This window comes from Theobroma cacao, chromosome 3 (assembly GCF_053813885.1).
Source record: "Theobroma cacao isolate CCN51 chromosome 3, ASM5381388v1, whole genome shotgun sequence".
NCBI lineage: Eukaryota > Viridiplantae > Streptophyta > Magnoliopsida > Malvales > Malvaceae > Theobroma > Theobroma cacao.
In genome coordinates, this window is record NC_142641.1 from 8,276,064 (window position 1) to 8,294,340 (window position 18,277).

The 18,277-nt window shown below is 33.4% G+C and overlaps 1 long non-coding RNA gene across 1 annotated transcript; it reads left to right on the forward strand.

Moving 5' to 3' along the window:
- Positions 1 to 405: 405 nt before the first annotated feature.
- LOC18604410 (uncharacterized) lies at positions 406 to 7,509 on the forward strand. The gene is made up of 3 exons (XR_001927217.2): positions 406 to 651; positions 4,828 to 4,979; positions 6,854 to 7,509. It is a non-coding gene; the product is annotated as an uncharacterized LOC18604410 (long non-coding RNA).
- Positions 7,510 to 18,277: the final 10,768 nt, after the last annotated feature.

The following is an 18,277-nucleotide window of genomic DNA, read 5'->3' on the forward strand; positions in this document are numbered from 1 at the left end:
AAAAGAAAATCCCAAAGGCTTCCTCAGTTTATACTACTTCAAAAGAAGCCCAAGTAGGGCTTTCAAGTTTGGTCACGTTTTCGGTCTTTTTTATTGACACTAGATAAATGTACCCACCTCAACGCAGTGAAGTGTAATTTGTTATTACTCATATTTCATCAGCCATGTCAGAGATTTGAAACCCTTTCTTTAAGGCTGGGCATCATTTGACTGACAGAGATCTAAAAACGTGGCTTCACTGACTCGTGGCCAAAAGAGATTTGAGTTTGACTGACTCAAGGGCTCTTGTTTTTTCTTTTGCAAAGTTTACTCACATGGGTTGGAAGATTGAAAACGTGGCCATTGTTCTAGTTTACATGTGGCAGAATGAGGAAGCCCCTTTTTAAGTATGTAATAGATAATAGATGTAGCTGACTTAGAAGGGATTTTGAGATGTTTTTCGTGGGCTCGATTGCATTTAGGGTTTTGGGGAGGGGAATTTTTTCTTCAGCTTCAAAAAGGGGTTTTTCCTCTCAGTTCATGTGATGCTAGTTTGCTTCATCGGGAATTGAGGCTAACATTGCTTCCATGAATGGATGATAAATCGTGTGACCTGAAATGGTGCCATCTCTCCTTCATTAGGCTTGATGTGCTGTGGCCTTCTCTACCTCGGTATTATCATTCCTGTTGGGGTTTTTTTTTTTTTGTTTTCTCGAGTTTTCTTTCCTTCTTTTCCAGTCGTTGTTCTTTACCGTTGGTGTTTGCTTACCCCTCGACATTGCTCTCAGTTTGTCTTTAAGTGTAATCGGCTTTCCATTTTTCGATTTTGGTTCTGCTTGCTTCACTTTGTCAATTTTTTTGATTTATTCTTTCTGCTATTTAGCTGCATTTTTTTCATGGGTCCAAAATTTTTGAGTTTTTCTATTTATTTATTTATTTTTACGATTATTTTGCTCCGTAATTATCATGGGTCCAAATTTTTGCTTTTATGATTTTCTATGTTTACAGGTCATGCTGCTTGTGTGCACGGTTGATCAGTATTTGTTTGGTTCTTCTTTTCACAGTTCATGGTCAAACAATAAGCATTTTAAACGATCCCAACTTATTTTCGCTTCTAGCTATTATATTTTTGTCATTCATTTTTTACAATTTTTGATTTTTTTTAATTGTAACTTTAAAATCATAGTCAGTGCAGATTCATGGGAATTCGTTTTCTTCTTTTTTACATAGTCAGTACAACTTATAAAGCTAATTTTATTTTATCTTATTTTATTTATTTATTTATGGACTTTTACAAAACAAAGAAAAGAATCCCGGCATAGTACCTATATCCCCAGTAGAAGAGATGTTAACTTTTAGTTGATGAGATTGTGAAAGAAAAACTTTTCAAAGTGTGTCAGATAACATGTTTAGTCTATTGTTTCATTTGAGTGTGAAGGAAAGATTTTTATTTGTTTCCCAAGAAATGAATTGTAATGATGGTCACCCATTTGTGTAGAAAAGTTGTTCTGCTTTGTGAGTTTTATTTGCCACTATGCAATTATAGTAATTTCATTGCAGCTTGAGAATTGTACAAAAAGTTCTGCAAAGCTCATCATTTTCATTGAAATAGCAGTTTATAATTCTTGCTCTCTAATGTTGCTTTTCATGACATTTTTTTGCTTATAGTGGTTGTTCAGCTAGCCTGGTAAAAGGTTTGCATCCCTCTTTTAATTCTGTGATTAAAATCTTAGTGAACCATTCATGAACATCAATCCTTTCTTCTGCCTTTTAAATAGAGAAGTGACATATGTTTCTGTTCACAAAGGAAGTAGCCTTACTCACAACAATGCAGGATGAAGGTTGATTTGGTAGAACACATGCATCTTGAAATGTTAAAAGGAATATGTTGGGTTGCATTGACTTCAACTTGGGTGAATGTTGTAAGGGAGCTAGGAAGTAGAGGTATTGGTTGTATTAGGCATTGGATAGAGTAGGTGCCTTATTGTTTTACCATCATTTTTCAGAACCTTGATGCTTTGAATAACATTTTTAAGTTGATCTGCAATGAGCTTTGAGATTCCAAGGTGCCTGCAAAGCTCCTAAGCCTTATTTGCTGGCACTTTCACTTAAACCTCATTGGTGAGATGGTCATTTTGAGAGTGAACTCCCATGTAATAAGAGAAAGAACAAAGAAAACCAAAGACACTTGCTTCAACATTTTTGCAATCTTGCTTTTCTTTGCCTTGCCTCAACCTTGGAATGATTTTATTTGGCTGCAACTGATAGGGGTTTATATAGAGCTTAGAAGTGAACCCAGAATCGTGAATTAAGGAATGATTTGATTACTAATTAACGCTATAATTATTAACACAAGGCTGGCATAAGTCTCTAGGCCAAAGAATTATAGCTGGTGAGAATCAAGATTGGATGGTCTTCCATATTTAACAGATTTATTAGTGCCAATAATAATGATATATATATATATATATATATATATGTTCGTGATAGTAAAAATCAAAGAAAAAAACTGATTTGTAATGATGTTTGCTGATTTATCAATCTCTAAATAAGGGCCATTTTAAATTGATGATGCTTCGTTATAGGAGGTATTAGATGGACTTACGATATATAAAAACACTTTCTCTTTTGGGGTGCACAAACATTTGCTTATATAATGTTTATTATGTGTTGTTAGCTTTAAAATGATTATAGTTTTGATTATGACAAAATGATCCTAATTTGCTTGAATATTAGTTGAATGATTTTTGATAAGTTCTTGAAATTATTTAGTTCTCATACATTCGTTCTTACATGATTACAAGCTTGATTGTTTTACTTGTGTAAATTCTTGAAGTTATTAAACTTTCACACACTCACACTTCATGTTTACAAGCTTGGATGATTTAGTTGTATGGGTGCTTATAATTCCTCTAACATTCATTTCCATGAGATGTTGAAATTTCAAGATAGGTTTACAAGTGATAGAGCCTATCTCAAAGAACTCTAATATCATCAATCTACACAATACCAAGGTTGTCTCAAGTTAAGAAGTTTATTTTTAATTCAACAATTGATCACAAGGAGGAAGCAAGGAAGGCATAGCTAAATTTAAGTGCCAAAATGTCAAGGAATCTTGAAGAAACAAAGCTCCAATGGATGTTAGAGTATTGCAAGTCGATCCTATGGCAGGACGAGCAAGAACGAACAAGGAAACTTGAAAAATATACAACCATAGTTGACTCTATAAATTCTATAATCGACTTTATGGCAAGATTGATGAATGATGATGAAGAAATGAAGCCATAGTCGACCCCTTTAAGCTTTGATGTCAATAATACAAGCTTTTTAGAAGTGGATTGATTAGATAACTTCTATACTCGACCATAGATAATCATTAGACACAAAATTCAAAAAGAAAATGATTAATTTCTTGCTTTAATCACCGTCAATGATTCCAATACTTTTTCAACTATAAAAAGGATCATTTCGAAGCATTTCAAAGTGAGGAAGAAGAAAAAGAAAAGGCTAAATATTTGAGGATCAAAATCTTGAAAGAAAATGAGAAAAACTAAGCCTTTTTGAGCTAAAATCTTCTTTGTGCCTTCACTTTAATTTTTATATTCTATTTTTATACTCATTGTTAGGCATTCTTGGTCTATTGTATTAAACTAGCAAAATCCACTTCTTATAGGCACTCTTGTTATCTTTTGTAAAGATTCTAACTCATCTTTAAAAAGTTAGTGTGAGTTTGTGGTTGAGTTTATTAAAAATCATGGGTTGTGCTTGCTCCTGGTAAAAGGCATTTGTAAGGTTTGTGGTTGAGCCCGTTAAAAGCCATGAGCTGTGCTTGCTTTTATTAAAAGGCATTAGTAAAGGTTGTTGGTTGATCACATGAAAAGCTGTTTGTGAAAGTTTAATGTTTGATCACGTAAAAAGCACATTTTCTTGAGTGGGTTTGAAAGTTCTTAGTGAGCCAAAGGAAAGGATTTAAGCATTTGGAAAAACTGAACTTCTATAAAATTCTTGTGTCTTTATTTTTATTTTTGTTTTGATTTATTGAATTCTATTTTAAGAAAACCCATTTCATAAATTGCTTGTGTTTTGACTTATATTCTTCACATATTGATTTGGCATTTTGTTAAACCTTTTTTAATCATCACTATTGGTCTATCTGTTGTTTAAAAGATTTCCTGAAATATTGATCTTGAGTTGCTCTTGTTGGATTCACACTTGAAAATTGTTTTAAGCATTTCAAAAGTAATCTTTGACTTATATTTTGTTGTGTAGACTTATTTATGATTAACATAATTATCAAAGTTTTAAAAAAATCTCTTTTGCAAGTTTTTAAAATGATTTTTGCACTAGGATTGACTACTGAATTTCTATAGTCGACTATAGACTTGATCTAGTTTTGAAAAGTATTTATAAAGACAAGACAGGACCATAGTCGACTAGTTGCTCATCATAGTTGACTATAGCTATTTTGTTTTTATTTTTAAATTTTTTAATGTCCAATTCACCCCTTCTTGAATATTCTTGATCTTTATTCTTTGAGCTAACATATCTAACAGGTTTGGAGCTTTTATATCGACTTTGTTAACTTTTGAATTGTTTAACATAATTTGATGAGTTTCTACAATAATTATTTGTGGAGTGATGTCTATTTATTTTTTGATTTTGCAGTGTTTGTGGCTGTTAACAGCCATCTGTCACAATAAGCATTCACTATCTGCTGTAAAGCATGCTAACTTATTCTACCTTTTAATTCTGGCATTTATTTTTGCTGGCTTTAATTTGCTTTATTAGAATTATTAGAATTAAATTACATAATAATACCAATATACTGACAGTAGACGCACATTGCAGAACACCAGATACAAAATGGGAGCAACGATAATCAATATCGATTGTTCAAATCGATGGTTCTACAATTCGTGCAATGAACTTGGAGCAAGCTTGCGCTTCTGTGCTGGAAAGTATTAGTGCACACAACATGAAGAAAAGACACCAATGCCAATGTAAGAAACAATGATTATTTTAAATTCCTGACTATCTTTGTTGGATGAATTTACTATCTTGGTAATTATTACTTTTACAAATCAGCATAGACTATAACAGAACTGGATGTGATTGATTATGCTGTACAAAGACGTTACGAAAACTTGCAAGTTTGATTTAAGTTTCTTAAATAGACTCCAAAATACAGAATTTTAAAAATGAAAAAGTCATACCCTGCTTATGCACATCAAGCTGTCCATCATGAAGAATTAATTCACTTTATAGACTTATAGATTTAGATGTTAAATTGCTTTATACAATACGTAAAATTTGGTTCTTCCTCTTGATTAAATTTTGTTATGGTTTTAATGTGAAGAAAAGATATAATTTTCATCTTAATATAAATATATTTGTTACTGTTACAATTGTCACATTTGTTACTCTTAAGCTAATTGTAGTGATCGAGAGCACCTAAGAGATTCTAAGCCACAAGAACCTTTCATTTTCAGATAGTGACACTTTTATTTCGTATGTTGAAAATTATGATTTATTGATGGTACTCAAATCTTTAAAGGTTTAACCATTTCATTTGTGAATATTTGTTTTATTGGCATAAAAGCTACAAGGCTACCATGTAATAAAATTAGAAAACATTCCTTGACATGATTATTAAAAGCAAAATAACACTTTCATTCTGATATATACATTAAACGATGCATCTTTATGGTTTTAAAGCTTCTCAGAATTAATGTCAGTTTGTGGATATGTATAGTAGGTTTTGCTGTATGTTTTTTTCCTCGTTAAAACTTCCAAAAACATGGAGGATAGGCAATCTGAAAATTCGGTCGAACATCTACTCCAATGGAAGAAGTAAAAAAATTATAAATCAAGATCACTTCTCTAGGAAAGAAAATGATAGTAAGTTCTTTCCAAAAGGCCAGATTAATTTTCTATGACATGAGATTGCTATTGCTGAATCTGAATTGAAGTTTTTTATTTGAGAAACAATTGTTTATTAATGAGTTAATTTGAAAATGAATGCTTGCTTTGCAAATTACTTTTTCTTTTAACATTACGTAACTAATTTCATTCTCATATTTCTTAAATGACGGCAGCTTTACTCGCATCACCTTGCTCACACCTCTTTGCTACCTTCGTTGGTGTCAATATCCTGCTAGAAACTGCTCTGCACATTATCATAGGACTTGGCTCCCATTTTAAAACAATTACCTCAACATTCAACATAAAAAAGGATAACTAAATACTAAATGCAAAACCGCAACTACATTTATAAACCATAACAATTACGCCATCTTAATATTATATTGTTTCACATATAAGCTGACAAAGCTGGCACTTTAAGGGGTTTAAGTGACTAATCTATATTTTAATTTTATTAAATACAGGAGATCACTACGAGTGAAATATTATATCTAAACATGTCAGAATCTATTTTTGATCTTAGGAAAGATTTAGGAACTTATCTTTAAAAGCTCTGACGGAATTAAATTGAAAAGACTATCCATCATATCCAGTCTTTTATATTTCCTCTTGTTAATATTGTACAGACCATAATGATCGCATTATTTGTATATCATTATATTTTCATTGTCTTCTTGCTTTTGTTTGCTTATTCCTTTTCTATTTGATTTCTATTTCATTTTTATACCAATATTCACTTTTATGTTTGTTTATCATCTTTTTTAACTAAATATAACAATCACTTTATATGCTTAAGTATACAACATGAGCAGTTTCAATAATAGTTGTTCTCCATATATTATCTGTCTGAACATTGTCTGCAAAATGATTAAACGTTGCATTTCATATAGCTATTGCATAAAACTCATTTTGAAAGATGATACTGCACAAATGGGATTATGGCATTTGGCAGGCCAGTAGAGAAATTGGTGGGAACGACTATCACGAATCTTGTAGCTGTCAAGATTATCCATCACAGGACATTGCGTGGATCTGTTAAGGGTTTAATCAAGCAAACAAAAACTTTTATAATAGGTCCCGCCTTAAAGAGGAATGAAGACAAGAATTGCAAACTGTAAGATGTTGATTGTGATGAGATAGCAAATCAAGAACCCACCACTCCAACTTTTAGCAGCATCTTTGGATCATCAACACCTCCATCAATAATTCAGCAACCAAAGGAGCAACCCTTGCAATCACTAGACAGCACACAGGTGGCCACAGAACTTTTTTTTGAGAGCACACCTCGAAAACATCTTAGCACTAGCAAGGGGAAGAATTGCCCACCAAAAAAGTATAAAATCAAGTTTAGTTTATGTCATTGCATACTTACGCTCTTTTATTTCAAAATAGGGGACACTCCAAACCAACCCCTTCACAAAAGCATGGTTGAAGCCGAAACTTTTTTTGAATCTACTGTTGAAAAGACACTGAAATTTGTTTGCCAGCTACATGTTAGAACGCCTTATGTTTTTGTTTCGAGGGTATATGTTTCCTTGCACACTTTCACTCTATTTTTTGTATATTCTTAGAGTGCTGGCAATACAATCACAAACTAGGTTAATCATAGTGCATATATTTTGTAATAGCATGGCATAAAAACTCAATCAAATCCAGCCTCAATGATAGGTGAACATCTCTATATTTTGTAAAGCTCTACCAAAGCCTTATGCTGTATTTTGTTTACAAGCACTGGCTTTTGTTGCTAAGCTAACCATAAATGTATAAAATTACACTTGATTAAGGATATTGGCTTACATTTTCACATCACACCTCTAATAATTTTTATATGTGATTTTAATTGCAGTAGCATCCATCATTCCTTACCCACCAAAAATTTTAAAAATAAAAAAAATGATAAAAGCAGCTACTTAAACATGCCTAGTACTAACCGCGTGCAACGCATGGGTTTATCTCTAGTATCTTCTAAAAGTGTCCTAAAATCTAGCTAAACTTGGGGACAAGGCTACACCCACTAACCATTAGTAACTGATTTTTAAGAAGATAAATTTTGGTAGATGTTAAGCTGTAAGAACTCCAATCACCTTGTAGTCATTCTTGTCTTGACCAAATATTCTATTTTCCACCTCTTTTGATTCTCAAAACTAACCAATCGAATCATAGGGGTAGTTGCAAGATTTTAGAAATCTCATCTTTGTCATCCACCATGCCACATCGGCTCTTGATCAAATTTTGTAACCAAGTGAATTTCTATGAGCTTGGTATATTTTTTTTAACATGTTTCTAGCTACATGAATAACTAAAATTTTGACACATGGTAGGAACTTGGACCTTTAAGTTTCTCACCAAATGCCACATGTAAGTCATGCTACAATTGGTACACTTTAGGTTTAATCATTGCCTCCTCGTTTTGTTAGACAGAAAGCTCACTAGATTGCATAATGAAATGAATTAAACAAAAGCCTTATCAACTAGAAACTGCATTTTGATTGCTAGCAACAAGCACTTACCTTCCACTGGAAAAACATTTATTCCACTAACCTATGAGTAAAGGCGGACAGAAGGTGGATGGTGGGGTGGCGTTTTTAATTTTTTTTATTATTATATGTATAAAATTCGAGATATATAATTTTGTCGGCCTTGTATGATTACCCTTTAGTCACCTATCATGCAAAGTCCTGGATTTGCCATTGCCTATGAGGCAAAATTAGCTTTTGCTATAAAGGAATCCGAAGTTGATATCTAATTGAAGCACTTCTATTTGTCTTGAAGAACAGCAATAGCTTCTAATTTGCCATATTGATATTTTCCAACAAAATTGATGGCCTTTTTTCCTTTATCATAACATCTAGTTTGTACCCTGTGAGAATTTGCCAAAAATGGTTTCTATCTTGTCTCCGTTCCAATAGATCAATAGCCGGTGAAGTGAGAAGGAACGCATTTGTTTGAATCGATCTACTAGCTACCTAGCAAGGCGGTGTAGGTAAAGGAAGGATTTACTGCAAAGAAAGCTAATAAAGACGTCTTATTCCTTAACATGAGGTTCATAGGTAGTGAAATACCCCGTACTTTGATATGGTAATAAATAAAGTTGATCGAATGTAAATTGAGGTCAATTAAAATGTTTAAAATTGATAAAAGACGAAAGGAGTAGTTTATGATAAAATATTCCGCAAGTGAGAAAATAATAATAAAATAATAATAATTTTATCGGAGGAGAATTTATGAGAAAAAAGACAGTTTGGAAGTCAAGTGAGGCATAATAAGGTATTTTGGATACCAAGGAGACTAGATAAAATTTTTAGAATAAAATAATATTTTATTAATGAAATAATATTAAAATATTAATATTTAGCCGGATATTAAAATCAGTCATGAAGAAGGATCATATGGTTGATCCAAGTGGGGGAGAAGATGACAAGCCCGACTCTATAAAAATATTTGTCATGACATACATGTAATGGATAGCATATTTGCATGCTAGGAGAGTCTCGAAAAATTTACAAAAGTCGATATTGTACCTAGAGGTACAACAAAGTTGATTTAAGCCTTGAACTAGATCAAATAGAGAATTTATGATGAAATTAAGAATTTTAAAGTCCCAGAATAGTTTAATATGGTGATTCGGAGTTCAAGGACCAATTTGGAGTCAAACTGAAATTTTTGCTATTTAGGGGTAAAATGGTCATTTGCCACTTGGGGACAAAATGGGAATTTTTAGAAAAGATTTTGATCCCATTTGACTTATTGGAGTATGATTTGAGGTTTAGAAGTAAAAAATTTTAATTCCGGTATAATTTGGAGTATAGGGGTAAAATGGTAATTTTATCACCCTAGGGGCAAAATAGTACTTTTCCACCACCAGGACATTTTTCCAGCACATGGTCATCTCTTATCCTCATTTTGGCCGTTGACTAATTGTGTGGTGGAGATAAAAATATTTAAATTTTTTAAAGTTTTAAAAACGAGCCAATGACATGATGCCACGTGTCATGCCTTTATTAATTTATTATTTTCCTTTTAAAAGGCACAAAAATCAGCCCATCTTCCACCCCATGGCTGACCAAACCAGCAAGAAGAGAGAGAAAATAAAAGCAAAACCCTAGAGAGAGAAAATCAAAGAAAAAGTGTGAATTTTCAAGGAAATTAAGTGAAAAAGGTGAGATTTTTTCTATTAAGCTTGAGTTTTCTTATTCCCAAGCATTTCTCCTTATTTTCCATGATTAAATTACATGTTTTCATGATGAATTGATGGCTGATCAAATGGGTTAGGAGAGAGGAAGTTGTTAGATTAATTTGATTTTAAGTTATGTTAGTGTTTTTAGTTAGTTTAGCATATTTATGAACAAGACAACAAGAAAAGAATTATTTTCCTCCATTACCATTATTGGCCGAATTTTCTAGGGGAATATTGGCTGATGATCTTGATTTTTATTTGAGGAATTATGATGAATAATGATGAATTATGAGCCTAGAAAATTAATGAGAATTTTCAGAGCAAAAATATGAATTTTTACCCACTAGGGGTATTTTCGTAATTTGCTATCGAGACTGATAAATTGAATCTCATTCACAGTCACTAAGGTAATTTAAGTATAATTGGAGTGTAGAAAGTGAGAAGAATTGATTTGGAGTTAAATTGGAGATAATAGCCCGAATTAGGTCAGCACCGCATATAAGTGGTAATCGGATAAGTTGTATATCATATCATGCATATATACCGAGCCTAAATTGATTTTATAATGGTCAAGCATTGATGTGGTGAATTATGTATTGTACATTGTGGATAGGTGGTGAGCAAAGTACACTGATAAAAGTACAGAGATTGTGCTTGGAAACTGGGATTAGGAGTACATCAACTCCTAGAACTGTGAGTGAACTTATTATCGTCTTAATTATCTAGAGTAGTTTTATACAATTGTGTGATTTTATGAAAAATGGATTTAAATGGTAAATTGCTATGTTTTAAGAGAAATTGTGATTTTATAAAATGATTTTATAAATTTTCTGGAAAATCGAATACTGGTTTTGAAAATAGAGTAATTGGAGATTGTCTGCTTGTGTTGTAAATTTATGGTTTTAAATTGAATGGCTTATGACAATATATGAGCATGAATGGCTAAACTGATTTTGGTGTTAGAATTATTTGTATTGAGTATCAGCCTTGAAAGGCTAGGTTGCGATAAATTGCCATGTCATACTAGAATGAATTTTATTGATTGGTGGAGTATATATTAATTATTCATTGCAGAGGGGGTTCCGTAGATCGGCCTATTAGAGGGGCACGGTAAACTCCATTATATTCTTACCTCGAACGGAGAGGCGCGTAGGGTATCTCCTGAGGTAAAGCTTAGGGTTCACTTCACGCCAAACCACCACGTGAAGGGAAACTCAGCCAACTCCAAGGAACGACTGTATTTTTCTCAAACTAAAAATATATTTTATGTGTATACAAAAATTTTAACAGCCTTGGCGGACTCGGTTGGATGCCCTGCGCAAGGTATCATCGAGTATGAGTTTTGGCAAAAGCCAAAGTTTTAAGAAATTCATAAGCCAAGTTGATTACTCAATTTATATGGATTGATTTTATTTGGTTGAAATGAGTTGAAAGGTAATGAAATTACAGTATGATGACTTATTTTAATTGTCTCCATTTACTCGACTTTAGATAGTTTAGATGGTATCTGTTTACTCACTGGGATTTTATAATCTCACCACCCTCATTTCCTCACATTTTAGGCTCGGGGAATTCCATAGTTAGCTGACTTTGACAAGGACCTTCATTTGGACTCGAATCGGTAAAAACTGTAGGTTTCCAGCTTCCGATGCATTTTGGTTAGATTTGGGCCCACGTGTCACTGTAAAAGAAATTTTATGATTTGATTATCTGCTTTATAGTATACATGAATATAATTAACTTTTACGCTATAAGAATTATGTATCGATAGTTTTATGAAAATTATTTTACAAGAAAATAGTTTATTTTATTGAATATTTTTATTATATTCAAATGGTCAAATTTTCACTTCAAATGAACGTTTTAAATACTTAATTTGTTTTTAAATCATTAAATATATATTTTCGGCTTACCTACTACATTTTTAGCAAGTTTTGAGATTTTTGAAAAAAAAATGACGAAAATGCCCTTGTGAGCCAAAAAATAATATGTTATGTTCTGATTTGGAAATGATTTGTAATCCTTCGAATTTTGATATTTGATAACCATTGCTCACTGGGGAAGTGCGGAAGTTGATACGAGAGCCTTGCGAGGTTTCGATCGACATTCGGGGTGAAGAATGTTTGTCGAGGCCTCGTGGCGGTTGTCACGGGCTCGATGGGGAGTTTCGGGTCGTGACAGGTAGAATGTCTCTAGTTTGATTCATTATCCCTACTAAATTTTATGAATTGAAGTGAAGCAATCCTTTTTCTTATGGCTTAAATAATAAAAATAGTTTTTGAATTATATCAATTTATGCAATTAAGCTCCTATAATTTTATTGTATCTTTAAAAACTCGTATATCTTATCCATATAGTTTGATGACATGATCGCAAGACAACTAGGGTGACCACATCATCAATGCATGTCATATGCCATATTACGAATGTGAAATTGATGCAGGTGCATCAAGAATTCTATTTTATTAAGTATTTTCGTTAGCTTAGGATTTTATTTTCTTTATTTTATTTAGTTTGAGATTTTTTTTCTTATATTTATTAGAATTTTAGTATTTTAAGTCTTTATTTAGGATTAGGATTACTATTTGATTATGATTTATCTTAGCTATTATAAATAGGTGATCTTAGATAGAAGATTATGATTATCATCTTTTGTTATTTTGAATATCTATTCAAGAGGTTTCTTTGAAAAACCCAATTATCTTTCTATTGTTCTAACACAATCAACCCTATTCTAACCCTAATTGTTGAGTTCTAATTGCCCTAAACCTTTCGGCTACATCAAGTGGTATCAAAGCAAACGATCTTACTATCATTTGAGGATTTGAGTTAGGAGACTATGGTTGGTCGAGGCAGAGGCTGAGGTAAAGGTAATCAGCCCCAACAAGTGGAGTTGGCAGAGATGCGGAGAATGATTGATGACTTGACCCAGGCTGTGCAAGCCTTGCAGCGTCAGGAACTAGTGGAAGCCCGAATGGAGAATCCGGAAGGTGACCGCAACCCCCTTAAGATTCAAGATCTTGAAGATGATGATAAATTTGAGAACGAGAACCCGTTTGATGAAGATGGACCAGCAAATCTAGTGGCAAGAGTTGGATTGGAGGGCTGGTTATTACATGCTCTTGATTTAAATGGTGGAGGAATCAGGATCGAAGTAACTGATTTTCATGAAAAATTTCATGCGAAGGAATATTTGGATTGGGAAGCTAGTTTGGAAAATTACTTTGAATGGAAACCCATGGCAGAAAATCGAAAAGTGTTATTTGTAAAGTTTAAATTGAAGGGTACTGCACTTCAATGGTGGAAGAGAGTTGAAGAACAACGTGCACGACAAGGGAAGCTTAAAATCAACACTTGGGAGCATATGAAAAGTAAATTACAAAAGCAATTTTTACTCGCTGATTATACTATGGAATTATATGAAAGGTTTCATTGTTTGAAGCAAAATAACATGACCATTGAGGAGTATACATCAGAATTCAATAAATTATCAATTCGGGTTAGGTTAACTGAGAGTAATGAACAAATTACTTCTCGTTATTTTGCTAGTTTGAATCATTCTATTAGAGACGAGATGGGAGTAGTTCGTTTATACAATATTGAAGATGCTTGTCAATATGCTTTATCAGTAGAAAAAAGAGTTTCACGCTATGGTGCTAGAAAGGCTTTATGTGGCACCGATTGGCAAAACGATTCTGGAGCAAGACAAGGTTACCAAACATCCCAACAAAATTATCGAGAGGCTATTACAGCCAATAAAACTAATGGGGGTGCAACCAATGTTGAAAAGAACGATAAAGGCAAGAGTATAATGCCTTATGGTGGACAAAGTAGTTCTGGTTCTTCTACAAATAAAAGAGGCAGCAATTCTCATACTTGATGTTTTACTTGTGGGGAGAAGGGACACACTTCTTTTGCTTGCCCACAAAGAAGGGTAAGCTTAGTAGAATTTAAGGAGTAATTAGAACCCATTTATGATAAATATGATGAGGAAATAGAGAAAATTGATGTGTATCCTATACAAGGTGAGTCCTTGGTGGTACAAAGAGTGATGACTATAGCAATCAATGAGGAAAAAGAAGATTGGAGGAGGCGAAGTATTTTTTGTACACATGTTGTTTGTGAAGGTAAAGTGTGTGATCTCGTTATTGATGGAGGAAGCGTGCAAAATATTATTTCAAAAGAGGCGATAGACAAATTAAAACTTCCTACAAGTAAACATCCTCATCCTTACAAGATTAAGTGGCTAAAGAAAGGACGCGAAGTACTAGTAACTATTTAATGTTTGGTGAAATTCACTATGGGAGGTAACTTGGATGATGAGGCCTTTTGTGATGTTGTGCCAATAGATGTTGGTCATATTCTTGTTGGTAGACCTTGGTTGTATGATCACGATATGGATCATAAGACGAAGCCAAATACCTATTCCTTCTACAAGGATAACAAGAGGTATACTTTATATCCTCTTAAAGAAGAGACTAAGAAATCGGTAACTTCAAGCCTCACAAGCACCAAAATTGTTGGGTTTCTAATTGCTGAAAATTTTGAAGCTGAAGGTAGTAATGAAAAGGAATTGAAACAAGTAAATCCAGACATCTATGAGGAGTGTATTAAGGCTTACTCATCGGAGCCGAGTTTTTTTTCTAACTCGGAGGGACTGATGCAGGCGCATCAAAAATTCTATTTTATTAAGTATTTTCGTTAGCTTAGGATTTTATTTTCTTTATTTTATTTAGTTTGAGATTCTTTTTCCTATCTTTATTAGAATTTTAGTACTTTAAGTTTTTATTTAGGATTAGGATTACAATTTGATTAGGATTTATCTTAGCTATTATAAATAGGTGATCTTAGATAGAAGATTATGATTATCATCTTTTGTTATTTTGAATATCTATTCAAGAGGTTTCTTTGAAAAAACCAATTATCTTTCTATTGTTCTAACACAATCACCTTATTCTAGCCCTAATTGTTGAGTTCTAATTGCCTTAAACCTTTTGGCTACATTAGAAAAGAGAAACAAGAAAAATTCCACCTCAACTACCATGTGACCATGTCATTTTTCTTATTTGCTTAGTCAAAATATAATTCATTTCATTAAGTATCCAACAAGCTAAAAACAGCTAAAACCGACCTCTAAGTCAAGACCCATAGCTAGATCTTACATAGAACAAATGCTTAGCTCTTAATGAGTTACTGGGTAGAGCACAAGATCCATTAATACCATATATCAAGTATCAGCATTTGTTGCTGCACTAGTATTACAATGATAGCATTACAACATCACCATTAAAACAAAACAATGCCAACAATAGTACAATGATAAACAATATCTACATGACAACAAAGACATAGCAACGTCATAAACAAAGCAAAGTAGCCAAGCCAAAACAACACCATCAACAGCTATCAATTGCCTACATTAATACCAAGCTTAACCAACCATATACTCGACTATTATATGAAGGTGAAACCATCATAAGCACGCAAAAAAACACCGTAGATGAACATCAAAATCATTAATAAATCCTAATAAGCTATGAACATGACACAAGAGGGCTGTTACATTACAATTGCAAACATGTGGTAATTCCAACCTCCACAGCTAACCAAAGCTCACGAGTAGATAGGAAGAAACAATACAAATAGCTAGTAAAGATCCTTGATCAAAATAAACAAGTGACGCCAACCAAACCCCTCAAGTAGATGGAAAAAGACAATCACAATTAGTTAGTCAATGTCATATGAGCACCTCAAGCTACTACCAAACACCAACCATCATCTCATGCTTCATTGATGCTGACTCTTTACATTTGTGTACTACAACTTGAGAGATTATGATGCCATAAGAAACAAGGCATCCCACCAAACATAAAACTCGAGTTGTTACTTAACAACCATGTGCACTAAACCCTTAACATGGGAGCATTAAATTAGCACTTAGAAATTAATTCCAACTTTGGCAAAAAAGTCCCCACTAATAAAAAAACTGACAAGGTAATGCATGCAAAAACATAGCTTGTAATCATTTAATCTATGGCATCAATAGACATCGAGAATAACTTCAATCAAAATATATAACACCATGAAATAAAAGAAACTAGTGCTATAAAAAGCAAATTGAGAAATCCACAAATGCCGAAACTACCAACAAAGATAATTCGAAATTGTTCACCAAAATTAAATGAAAATCAAATAGCCATGCCAAATAAAAGAAAAAGAGGTTATAATATTATCATGGATTAAGGCCCAACAAAGAAAGCAACTTGCAAAAAATGCCAAGAAAATTCAGCTTATGACCCGTAACTCCCCATGATAGGGAATTATTTTTTCTTTCGATCCCTTATTTCCAAGCCTTCAAGTTTACTCTATTTTTTCTTATGGCGTTTCTTTTCAATCTTTACAATTTTGGATTGAATTAATTCCTTTGAACAATTAAGGGTGAAACTAAAACTTATGCTCATACTCCAAATGTCTTGAGATTTACATTGAATTAAATCATTGCAATTTGAAATATCATCGTTAGATACCCTTTCAACCACTAGACTCACAAGGTTCAATGGCAAAAATCTCCAAGATAAGCTTCGAATACCCTTCTTCTTTAATCTCTTGTATTTTTTTTGACACCTTGGACTGGAAGATTTTATCAAACTTTTCAGCTAGAGTGCACTCTTTTTCATGAACTTTTTGTTGGTTTACCTTATCACCACTTCCTATCTAATTATGTCGGTTCCCCTCATGGTGATTTGAGACCTTTAGGTGCATGGGTTCTGTCACGACCTAAATTTCGGGCCATGACCGGTGCATGGGCCCAATGGACGTAGTCCACTAAGCCCAAGCAAGCCTATTAATCTAACGTGTTCATCATTCCATCATAACTGCTAAGTCATATTTCATAACTTAGAATCAAAATAATACTACACATTGCCATCTCATACTAGCATACCAAACAAGTGTATATACATTATCTACAACGTGTATCTTAAAAATTTACATTAGGTTCGTCTATACACAACAAAATAATACTCGACTTCCAGCGAAGGGACTCAGACGAATATACAGTTACTGAATGCCGAGACACCTACCAAAAGATGGATACAAGTCTACAAGGACACCTCGTCCTAATTACCGGCTACCTCGTGATCTGAAAACATGAAGTTGAAAACGATGAGTATAAACCCAGTGAGTGAACAAGGAAGAGAACAAGCAACAACAAAGGAGAATTTAAAATCATGATGCACTTGTTTCAAAACAATGCAATTTAGTTCCATTCATATTAAAAACCCCTCATCAAGCCCTTAAATGATTGATCATTTGAAAATCATGAATCCATACACAACGAACCATTTGAAGAATGAAAGCTTCAATGATACGTAAGCAAGTCAAATATGACAACGAATCTTTACTGCAAAGGAAAGGCAATTTTCGTTGCAGCGACGTTGGGATTTGGTTATTAGCCGAACAAGGGTTTCTCAACTGGCCGAGAATTTCTCACTAAACCTCCTCATTTTAAACTTAACTCATTTAATCCTTAATGTTGGAAGTCCATGCTTCGATGTGGTAGCAAAGAAGTGAAAAATAGGGCAACAATTGGACAAGATAGGAGACTAAAACAGAAAATTTTTTGCTACAGCGAGATTCAATCTCGCTGCAGCAAAATTGTGACCCAGAAATAGAAGGTTTCTCACTGCAACGAGATTTTTCTCGCTGCAGCAAAATTCAGCTGATGAAACAGAGAGTTTCTCGCTACAGATATATTCTTTTTCGCTACAGCGAGAAGCTACAGTTACTATCTCGCTGCAGTGAGATTCATTGTCGCTGCAGCGAGAACCAGTTCTGGTGAAGGCTCTTAAACTCGAGAGTTTCTCGCTGCAGCGAGAATCATTCTCGCTGCAATGAAATACAGGGCACCAATGAAAATTTTCCCTTTTCTTCCAAAGAAAAATCACCTTGTTGAAATGTCCAAACCAACATGAAACACATGACAATTTTCCAAAGTTTAACATGTCAAGTTTCACATGCATTACAACCATATACCATTACTCATAAATTTCCTATAACACACATATTTACATATGTATATATGTATACGTATACCCATCATTATCATGCACAACATCCCATCATCATCATACACACCATCATATCATCATCATCACCAGCTCATGCGCACTCCCTACTCGCACATGGCTAGGTCATCAC